This window comes from Tursiops truncatus, chromosome 20 (genome assembly GCF_011762595.2).
Source record: "Tursiops truncatus isolate mTurTru1 chromosome 20, mTurTru1.mat.Y, whole genome shotgun sequence".
Classification (NCBI taxonomy): domain Eukaryota; kingdom Metazoa; phylum Chordata; class Mammalia; order Artiodactyla; family Delphinidae; genus Tursiops; species Tursiops truncatus.
In genome coordinates this window covers 15,389,805-15,401,369 of record NC_047053.1, presented here as the reverse complement: position 1 = coordinate 15,401,369, position 11,565 = coordinate 15,389,805, and the positions used below count along the sequence as shown (strand labels likewise).

The 11,565-nt window shown below is 49.9% G+C and overlaps 1 protein-coding gene across 2 annotated transcripts in view; it reads right to left on the bottom strand.

Moving 5' to 3' along the window:
• SEZ6 (seizure related 6 homolog) overlaps positions 1–11,565 on the bottom strand; it is a 98,692-nt gene that overhangs the window by 54,420 nt on the left and 32,707 nt on the right. The window lies entirely within an intron of this gene.

Genomic DNA, 11,565 nt, shown 5'->3' with positions numbered 1-11,565 from the left:
GTTAGATGATGTCTATCATGTTCTGGCTAACATAGTCTGCGCATACCCCTTGCCAGGCTCTGTTCTAAACATTCTGCATGTCATTGATCCTCACAGCAACTTTTAAGGTAGATGCTATTAACCATTTGTAAAATGAGGAAGCAGAAAGGCTAAGTAAACTGCTCAAGGTCACACAGCTAGTAAGCAACGATGGGGCTGGGATTTAAACCCAGGCTACCCGGCTCTAGAACCTGAACTCTTAACTCCCATGTTACCCCCAGCCTCATGGGCCCTGTCCAGCCATTTTGCCACATCTGCCACCACGAATTTTCCCCCCCAGCTCTCCCTCCCATCCCTCTCTTCTTCCGGCTGAGCCTGGGCCCAGTGCAGCCCGAATAATGCAAATTCTCCCACCACCCGCCTCAGCCATCTCCCTCCCCCTCTGCTGAAATAAAGCTGCGGCTGCCACTGCCACAGCTGAAGCCGTCACCACCAGATCCGTCGCTTATTTCAAGTCCTCCTAAAGCATGTCGAGTTCTTAACTTATTAAAGATAAGCACATGGATACAGGGAGCAAATCTCTTTATTTATGACATAATCTCCAGCCCAAAAAAGCGGCAGGAACGGCGTTACCTATATTAGGGAACCAATAGGAAAAAAATCAATTAGATCCGCCAGAGCGTTTCGCTATTAACTTTCTTCTGATGTTTCTCTTAAGGCTGGCCATGGGGGTCTCCACCAGCTACCGAGCTGGAGGAAAGAGGAGAGCTTTGTAGGAACAGAGGCAGGAATGTCACAAGGAAGGCAGTAGGCCAGGCTCCCAGACAGACACGGGAGTCTCTCCATCCAGGGTCTCCTTCACCGCTTTCCAAACCTCAGCCAGGAAGTACTTATGTTGATTTGACCTCCATGTTTCTTGCTGCAGTTTCAGCTGGTGTCTTCAGGGGCAGTGGGAGTCAGCTGGTTATTCTTTGCTTCTTGCAGACCAGAACCACGAAGTCTAATCACATTTCTGCTAGATCCTTTGAGGGCAGGATCCTCTTCTTCCTGGAAGAATGCTATTCTGGAGGGGCTCTTGTGGACTGATTTTTAGCAGAGCTGTCTTCTGCTGGGTAACCCTGCCTGGGACCTGCGCCCACTCCATGAGATCCTTATGTCCATCTGCCTGCTTTCCAAGTTGTCTCCCAGAAAGCGGGCTCTCCCTAACCCCTGAGAGCCTCCAGCAAGTGGGATGTCCTGCTTCCCATAGTAACCCAGGTCTCCTCAAAGCAATCATGGCTTCTTTCCTAGTTCTTCCTCAGGGCCAGGCGTGTAGCAGGTGCTCAGTAAATATCATAGAATTAATAATTATTATAATAATAACTCTACTGACCAAATGCTCACTCTGTCAAGGCTGAGAAGGGCAGGTGCTTTGTTACCCAAAGTAGGACCGTTTGCTTCTCCCTGAACCAGCAGACAGCCCAGAAGAGGCCTTGAGTTTTGTTTTGTCTTATTTTTTTGGCCCAGAATAGCAGTAGCAGAAGCTCTGAGAAGTTAAGTATTATAATCTCCAATTTACAGAGGAGGAAAGAGACTCAGAAATAACTTGTCCAGGCTCATAAGTGAATGAAATGCTCTATCCATCCACTTTCGGTCATTAGTAAGTCCTTCTTGAGGTCTAACCTAAATCTTGCCTGTTTCAGCAGCACCAGTGCCTTCTCTGTCCCATGGAAGCAGAGACCAGCATCACCACCCATGCAAACTTCCCTCAGTTTAGGAGTGTCCACCAGCTCTTTGTACAGGTTGACCCACAATGAATATTAAACACCAAACTTCACAGAGGCCAGCCCTGCAGGGCAAGCAACGAACCAACCCTCCTCATGCCTGTTCATTATTATAATTAATATTGAACCAGAGTTGGTGGCGACCTCGCCCTCACCAGGTATTTGGGCTATTTTAGAAGCTTATTCAGATCAATAACAGACAGCTCCAAATAGATAAACTCCTCGCCATCTAGACGAATCAATTGCAACACTGTCGTCACAACAAGCCCAAGAAATCGATCTGATTTCAGGCGACATGGTAACTTAGTGCTGGGCAAGCCGGTTTTAATTTCCCCGTGGCCGAGACCAGCTTCCTCTGCTCACCGAAGCACTTCTCTTTCCCAGCTGGTGTTTCATGCACACAGGTGTCCAGGGTCTTTGGAGAGCTCAGGCCAAGGGGACAGTCGTATGGAGGACAGGGTGACTGGGAGGCTGTGTGACCTTGTGGAAGGTTCTTGAACCCCGAGACCCAGGAGGAGCTGACTCAGACCTGCGGCAGGGAACCTCGTTTTGCTGGCTTCAGCTCCGATTTTCCGCTGCCCCTTGCAAAAACCAAGCCTGGAGGCCTTTCTGGGCTGCCTCCCAAATTGGGAATCACAGAGGTAGTCTGCCTATTTCAGGCACCAGGATAACTGCCCTTCTTGGTCTTGGAGATGGAGTTTGTCTAGCAGGGCAGCAAAAAAGCTCACCCGTACAGACACAGCCATTTATTGGGTGCTTACTTTATGCCCAGGGAGTAAGCTTAGAACTTTACACCCCTCATCTTCTTAACCCGCACAACAGCCCAAAGAGAGGAAACAATTTCCACATTTTGTAGAAGAAAAAACCAAAACTCAAAGAGGTTAAGTAACTTGTTCTGGGTCAGACAGCTTGTAAGCCATGGAGCCTGGATTTGAACCCAGGTCTATTAGACTCCCTTCCCTAAGCCTTAGCCAGCACTCTGTCCTAAACATACCATCAGAGATCCCCTCATTCTCCCCCTGCCTGAATCCTGTCTGGTTAAATGAAGCCATTCCTCCTCCCCCAGCCTGCCAGGGAAGGGAGTCTCCCCAGAATTCTCACAATCAGCAATTATTCCCTGAACTTTCACCTGATGCTGCAGGTACTGAGCTGAGGGTATTGAGGTGATGAGTCAGGAGGCCAGCTGGCCAGCTTCCTGCACCTCAGCTTTTACTCCCCTCCTCTCCCCAACCGTGTTAGTCTATCTAGGTGGTGAGGCATGGGGCCTGGGACAGGCAGCAGGGTGTTGGGAGATGTGACTTTGGAGTCAGCTGATCTGGGTTCAAATTCTAGCCCAATCACTATAGTCCAATACCCTGGGCAAGTCTCTTAACCTCTTGGAACTTCTCTTATCCAGTCTCTACAGTGGAGATACTATTACCCAAGTCACAGGTTGTGAGGATTAACATGAAACACTGCAGGTGGAATACCTAGGAGTGCCCGGCATGCAGCAGGTGCTCAACGTGTATTGGGTCCCTTTCCCCTTCTCTTGTGCCTCCTCTTTCTGGAACCCCATGCCTTGGGTGCCCAGTTCTGAACGGCCAAGGTCAGGGCTTTTAAAATATATTTTAGCTAAGAAACTCTTTAAAATCAGGAGATAGGGGCTTCCCTGGTGGCGCAGTGGTTAAGAATCGGCCTGCCAATGCAGGGGACACTGGTTCAAGCCCTGCTCCGGGAAGATCCCACATGCTGCAGAGCAACTAAGCCCGTGCGCCACAACTACTGAGCCTGTGTTCTAGAGTCTGCGAGCCACGACTACTGAAGCCTGAACGCCTAGAGCCCTTGCTCCGCAACAAGAGAAGCCACGACAATGAGAAGCCTGCGCACTGCAACGAAGAGTAGCCCCTGCTCTCCGCAACTAGAGAAAAAAACCCCGTGCACAGTAACAAAGACCCAATGCAGCCAAAGATAAATAAAATAAAAAATAACTAAATTTAAAAATAAAATAAAATAAAATCAGGAGACAGGTAATGAGGAAGGTAAGGATCCAAACAGATAAAAAGGGAGTTGGTCAGATAGCGATGGGGGCTGGGAGCACTGCTGCTCCACCCCTTCCCTCACCCCCAGCCCCATAGTAGCCCCCCAGGGGCTGTGACTGAGCCCTGAGCCTGGCTGATTTTCTGCCTCCAACACTATCTGTCAGCCACCAGCTACCCTGAGCCTGTTTGGATTTAGAACAATTTAGGTACTAAGTGGGCAAAGCTACACCAGCCATAGGGAGGCCATATATCTACCTCCTTTGGGGGTTGGGACTGGGCATTGCAGCTGGGGAGGCTTGGGTCTGGGGGCCAGATGGCCCTGGATTGTGAAGGGGGTCTTCTGTCTGTCCTGGGGAGCAAAGGGCATGAGCTGAATCTTGTGGGGATGGACGCCTGTTCATCAGGCCCAGCATCTTAGTCTTCCCCGAGGGAGGCAGGGATGTCTGGACTCTGAAGCCTAGCAAGGGAGAGTGACATACAATACCACACAGCTAGGGAGTGACAGATGCGGATTAAAACCCAGGCCTATATGCTCCAGAGGGCTGGGCTTGCCTGCACTCCCTCTGCTCTGTACTGTGGCTGCTCCTCACCCGCCCCCACCCCCGTCCCCATTTTGCATCTATCAGCCCTTTCACCCACCAAATACAGCGCATGAAGAGAGAAACTCCAAAGAAAGCAGGAGGGAATGGGAACAGATCCTGGAAGCACTTCCGGACTCATGAGCTTGTCTCCAGGAGAGGTTATCAGAGATGCAGCACTGTCTCTGGAGGGGTTTCAGCTGGGGTCTCAATTCAGCTGCCCCCTGTGGCTCCCACCTCCTGAAAGCTACTGAGAGACAAGGTGACCTCTGATGTGTGTGACTCTATATTTTGAACAGGCAATACTTGCACATGGTTCAAAAAATAAAGGTACAAAAAATAAGCTGGTTCATTGAAAATCCTCCGTCCCACCCCAGTCTCCCTGTTCCCCTTCCCAGGGGCAGGCAGTGTTCTGCATTTCCTATCCACACATATACAAGCAAATAGGGACACATATTCTCTTTCTTTAGTCCCATTTTTAATACACAAGATGTAGCATAGCCCCACACACTGTTCTGTGCCTTGCTTTTGTCACCTGACAATATATCTTGGAGATTACTCTGATTCAGTACATAAAGAGCTGCCTTACTCTTAGGTGTCTTTTTATGGTCACAGGCTTCTCGGGAGCTCAGAAGTAATCACATTTGGTTTGATTAGCTTCACATTTCCATTTATGACTTCCCCGCCCAGAGAGGGCAGGAAAGCTGTCCAAGGTCACGCAGCAAGGACTAAGGATGCGCCCTGATTTCTCTCCCCAGCTCAGTCCTCGGCTCCTGGCCCGGGCCACCTCGAGGCTGAGGCTGCCCAGACAGGGGAAAGAGAGGGAGGGGGGCGTCTTTAATTGAAATGCTCTCCGCTCTGCTCCTTTGCAGGTGCGCGGTGCGGCTGCGGCCCGCCTGGTGCGCTGGGTGCGCAAGGGGCAGGGGGTGGGGGGGCACGGGGGGGTGCGGAGCGCCCACTTGGGAGCAGGCGAGGCCGGCTGATTCCCCGGGAAATCCGCGCCAGTAATGAGCTCCCGGGGCCCGAGGTGAGCTTCCCTAGCTGCTCACACGGCAGCCTCGTGGCACCAAAGGAAACGGGGACTTTTTTTCTTCCGTGCCTGACAGCTCATTAGAAGAATTAATTTACTCCAGCGTTTGCAGCTTAAAGGACATTATTTACTGGTTAATTGTTGTTATTACAAAATGTTAAATATAATTATTTATTTCCCAGGCCCTGACTGCTTCTCTGACAGGAATTTATTAGGTGAGACAGGATCACCGGTGGGCACCCCTGTGCTGAGCAGCGTGAAGGTGGGGGGTTCACCCTTGGGCCTAGGTCTCTGGGCAGGGCGGGCACGTTGAGGGGCAGGACGTGAGGGGCTGTCTAGATCCTCCCTGCCCCCCACCCAGGGGGCTTCCTGGAAGCCACTTCAGCTTTGGGAACCCTCTGTTCTGACTGGGCAGCACTCTGCCCTACAGTCTATCAACCATCACCCACAGCTCAGTCTAAGGGGCGAGGCTGATTACGCTCATATTACAAGTTAGGAACCTGAGGCTCATATACAGGTGACAGGCTGGGTGCTGATGAATGAGATGATCTGGAAAGGAGAGAGCACTGTTGTCTGAGACCCAACACCCAGTCCTGGGAAATGTGGATCTTTGAGGCAGACTGCAAACAATGGCCCTTTAGACAAGGCCTTCAGCTCCCCCCTTTCCTGCCCAGGAACCTGCCAGCAGCAAGTCCCCTCAAGGAAAATTTGGAGAACCAAAGGGAGATGAAAAGTACTTTGAAAAAGTATGAAAACGGGCTCAAGGAAGCCGTTATTGTTGCTGTGCTGTAAATTATTGCAGAGTTATTTCTGGCTGGCAGCCTGGTTTATTTTAGACCCTACCTCATTTCTTAGGTTATAGGCCCTAATTCCTTGCCTGGTGAGACAGAAAGAGTCGAGCACTACTGGAGAAACTATTGTATAACTACAGCTTGAGGAATTTTGCAGATTCCCAGAATACCAGGGCTTGCCATCCTTCAGAGGTCTTCTCCAACTGCCCCTCATTTTATTTTATCGCCATATTAAATTTTAAAAAATTTTTTTCATTTTTCAAATAGGTAATTCGTGCCCAAGGTGCAAAATTCAAAAGGCATAAAACGGTATATGGTGAACTGTCTCTCTCATTCCTCAGAGGCAGCCAATGTTATCCATTCTTTGTGTTTTACTATATTTAAAAATGCCATTGTTTCCCTTTTCTGTTCATGTAGAAAATACAATTATTCCTGTAGAAGGAAATAAAAATCATATGCAATCCCACTATTCAGAGCTGAATACTGTTAACGTTTTGGTGTATAATCAGTGAGTCTTTTTCTCTTTGCACTGACACACATCTCTAGTTACCAACTTGCATAACCTGAGTTTTATTACTTGTTTACATTAAATATTGATTCTTCAAAAATAAAGGTCTGAGAGGGTATGTGCTAAATTGATAATTGGTATCTTGAGGAGAGGAACTGGACTGGGTTAGGGTAAGGGGGAACTTTGCTTTGTATTTATTATATGAAATTTAGAATGCAAATATATTTGTACATTACTTCCCCTCAGTATTCCAGAATCTGATTTTAAATGACTGCATCTGAAGGCAACTATTCAACCAATCCTTTCATTCTTTTTTTTTGTTTGTTTATTTATTTATTTTTGGCTGTGTTGTATCTTTGTTGCTGCACATGGGCTTTCTCTAGTTGCAGCAAGCGGGGGCTACCCTTTGTTGCAGTGCATGGGCTTCTCGTTGTGGAGCATGGGCTCTAGGCTCGTGAGCTTCAGTAGTTGTGGCACACGGGCTCAGTAGTTGTGGCTCGCAGGCTCCAGAGCGCAGGCTCAGTAGCCATGGCACACAGGCCTAGTTGCTCCGCGGCATGTGGGATCCTCCCAGACCAGGGATCAAACCCGTGTCCCCTGCATTGGCAGGCGGATTCCTAACCACTGCACCACCAGGGAAGTCCCATAACCAATCCTTTCTTATTGTGGTTTGAAGATGTTTGCTGGTTTTGCCATTATCAACAAAGCTGGGGTGGACATTTTGTACATCTTTGCACACTCACCCAATGTTTCCTTGGGGCAGTTTCTTAGAAATGGAATTGCTAAAGGGAACGTACACTTTAAGGGCTTTTTGATCCATCATGTCAAATTTCCTTACAGGCTGTTTCAATCTCCCATTCCATCAGCAGTGCCCACTCCCCACCCACACTTCCGATTTGTTCAGCACAGCACAAGTGTAAGGTTTGTGAGATAGTGGGGCAAAGCCAGGGGAGGCAGGCACAGGTTCTTCTCTGGGTGACGTTCAAGAAGGGGGCAGTGTGTGGTTTGAGAAGCCTGTGCTGGTGCCTCAGACCCATGGGATGCTGGCAGGAGCCCCGAGGGGACCTCAGTGGCCAAAGTGAAAAGGGGAAGGAGCAAGGAATGAGTGCCAAACCCTCAGGCCAGGAGGGCAGGGGCCTCAGCTAGTCCTAATCGCGAGGCCTAAGGGGTGTGCGTCAAGCACCTGAGTCTGGATCCAGATCCTTCCTCCAGGCGTCCAACCGTAGGCTGAGTGTAGCCCCACTATCTGGGAGGGTCTCAGAGCTAAAGGCACAGCTGAGATGACTCCTCTTAGAGCTCTTGAGCCCTTGAGAGTTACAACCCTCAAGTTTATGCGGCATGTGGAGGACCTTCCAACTCCTGCCTCCTCTAAATGTCACAGTCAGTCTTCTCTTTGATTCTAGGTGCCTGTTGCTGCCCAATTCTTGTCGGTCTCACCTATAGCCGTTGTTCCCTTAGATTCTCTGGCAAGTTGACCCATCCCATTTGGAAGTCTTTGGGAAGAACAAGAGGGACACGAGATGGACTTGTTGAATTAATATTGAAAAGATGGCATTCTGAAAGTGCCTCTCCTCTCTGGAGCCCAGTTTCTCCACGGTAGCCGAGGTTTCCTCTTGATGGGGGGAAAAGAGAAAGCCCAAGATTGCATCTCATTGGTGAGATGAATAATACATGTGAAGCATCTCACAAACTGTGTTTGATCCGCCTAAAGCTTCAACCGTTAACGTATTTCTCTTTATCCCCAGCAAGGGAGGGCTGGGAACTGTCAACATTTTCCTTTCTGCCTAATTTGTGCTTTCTCCATCAAGCGAAAAGCAGGGGCTGGGGGAGGGAAGGAGACGGGGAAAGAGGATGGTGGCGGTGGCGGTGACAGCCACTCCCTGAAACAATTCAATGAGCCACAAGACTGGGGGGTGCTCCCGTGGCCTGGGAACTGCTGGGGTCACTTGGTCAGAGCAGGGGCAGGGGGCGTCTGAGGACAGGGGCTGTGCTCTGGGTGTTGGGTCTGTTTGCAGCACTGTGTGCCCCTGTGAAGTTGATCCTTGGAAGGGCCCGTTCTCATTTCTGGAAATGTTTCCCAGAGGTGAGAAGTTGAGGCTTGCCAGCTGCCAAGCACGGAAGATGCTCTCTTCCTCTCATGGGAGGAGCAGAGTAACGATGTTAAAAACTGCCACTGACTGAGCTCCGGGGCCAGGTGCTGTGCCAGTGTTTAAACCTATAAGCCTTCAGGCACTTCTCAGTTCACTCTGAGGGGTGACCTTAAACTCTAAGGATTTTATCCAAGGTCATACTGCTAGTCAGTGTCAGGCTATCTGGCCCAGAAGTTCACGTTCATTACCACAGTGCTATTCTCCCTCTCAACTAGTCTCTGATACTTTGCCAAACCTGTCTCCTGTTCTGGAGGAGCAGAGAGAAGTGGTTAAAAGCACAGACTCTGAAAAAAAAAAAAAAAATGAAAGAGCACAGACTCTGGAGATTGGAATCCTTTTTCCTCCTCTTCACCTCTCACTGTGCCTCAGTTTCTTCATGTGTAAAATGGAGATGTTAACAACAGTACCACCCTCATAGGATTGTGGTGAGGATTAAAGAAGTAAATATTCTCAGGTTCTCAGAGCCTGGAGTGTAGGAAGCACTGACTAGGTGTATTTGCCCTTATTCCCAGCTTATTTTACTCCACAGTCAAATTGCAACTCTCCCAACTGATCTTGAACTTATTCCATCTTCCCTCTTGGGACTGCCTGTCTCTGTCCCAATTTACCTTATTTCCCAGACCCCTTCCTGTGCCCAGCCTGGCTTGGGGCCCCACTGTCACACTCCCCAGGTTCTTGGAGGGCTCCCTGTGACTCCAGCATTCTGTAGACACGAATTAGATTTCAGCAGGTCTTTTGCCAGATTTCTAACAGGTCCTCTCATACCCATGAACCTTGCTGATGTTCATGGCTCTTTCACCTTCTGCTGTAGCTGGTACGGGAAATGCCCATTCCCTAGGTAACCAGCAGCACACTTTGGCAGGAGGTGGAGCACAGAGAGAGATGGCTTCCCTGGGAGGGAAGCAGAGCAGGTAGTCTCTACCGGGGAAGGAACAAGGGATGGAGGATGGAGAGGGATTTTCCTAATAATTAACAATGTGTCTTCCATTCTGAACCATTCATTCCTGTACTTTCACAGGCACCCCGCTCCCTGTAGGGAAGCTACTCACTGTGTCCACCCTCAATCCCTCCCATTGTAGAAGTGTGGAACAGGAGGAGGAAGTCCTCCAAAGCAAGTACCGAAACTAGATTTTGGAGAGGACATCCTTACAGCCTTACAGGTGGTGAGAGGGTGATTCTGGTGAAGCGGAACCTCTCTCATCAGGGCCACGCAGGCCCAGTGGTCCCTAGCAGCCTGGCCTGTGTGCCAGTGTCCCAGAACCCTTCTGTTCAGGCCTGGCATCCCACGGAGGTGGCATTCTGCTCAGCAGCTCAGAGCACAGACGGAAGGGCGGGCATTGCTGAGAATTGATTTGCGGGAGCAGCGGGGGCTTTTTCTTCCTCCCTACTTCCCTGGTCTTTGATCTCCTGTCCTTCCTCACAGTCCCATTTCCTCCCTCCTTCTTCCCTTGATGCCTCCCTCTTTCTTTCCCTTCAGCAGGATCACAGCAGCTCCCTGGAAGGCAGGTGTGTGTGGTGGGGAGCAGGGTTGGGGGGGGGATTTTTTGTCTTCTTGCTACTTCTGACTGGGCGGGGCCTCGCTGCCCAAGGTACCATCCTCCGACCCAAGTTCTGAGAGGCAGGGACGGGGAGAGTCAGAGACAACGAAAAAGGAGAATTCAGCAAATTAAAAATTTTACAACCATCCTGCAAGTCTGCAGAAATGGTCTTCCCTGCGGTCTTTCATTTATCTCATTATCTGACTCCTAATGTGCTTTTGCCCCCTTTTCTTTTCTCGCCACACTTGGCGCAGAATCTTACCAGCTTTTTTTTCCCCTCTGGCAGGGCCTTCACATAGCCTTTTTCATTACATTTCCTAATAAAAGCAACCACGAGGATGGCACGGCTGGAGGATTAAAAAGCCACCTCAGCAGCCTCCTGGCGAGCAGAGCCAGGACTTGCTGTAGCCGTGTTTGCACTGCCAGGGGAGCGGACCAACCCCAGCGGGCCAGGTCAGGGAGGCCCAGGCTGTGGAATGTTCCAGGACTGGGAGAGGTGTTATAGCAGCCGTGGCAGGTGGATGATGTTATGGGACATGAGAGAACACCTGGAGGAGGTGGCCCCTTCCCGGAGCTGTCCCAGAGCAGAAGCCTGAGCCCAGCACCAGCCTGACCCCAGCGCTCCAGTTTTGCTCCAGAGCAAAGAATATTTGGGGCCTTTCTCTTTGGACCTTGGCTCACCCTGTAGCAAATTCTTTTGAATATTAGTGATGTCAAGTCTTCATCTTTTGAGAGTAGATTTGATTTTGTTATCCACACTTTTTTGTGTGGTAAAATTCACATAACATAAAATTTACCATTTTATTTATTTTATTTTTTGGCCACATCACGCAGCTTGTGGGATCTTAGTTCCCGGACCAGGGATCAAACCTGGGCCTATGGCAGTGAAAGCGCCAAGTCCTAACCACTGGACCGCCAGGGAGTTCCCTATTTTTATTTTTCTCTCTTTTTTTTTTTTTGCGGTACGCGGGCCTCTCACTGTTGTGGCCTCTCCCATTGCGGAGCACAGGCTCCGGACGCTCAGGCTCAGCGGCCATGGCTCACGGCCCCAGCCACTCTGTGGCATGTGGGATCTTCCCGGACCGGGCCACGAACCCGTGTCCCCTGCATTTGCAGACGGACTCTCAACCACTGCGCCACCAGGGAAGCCCCCTATTTTTATTTTTAAATTTACCATTTCAAGTATACAGTTCAGTGGCATTAAGTACAT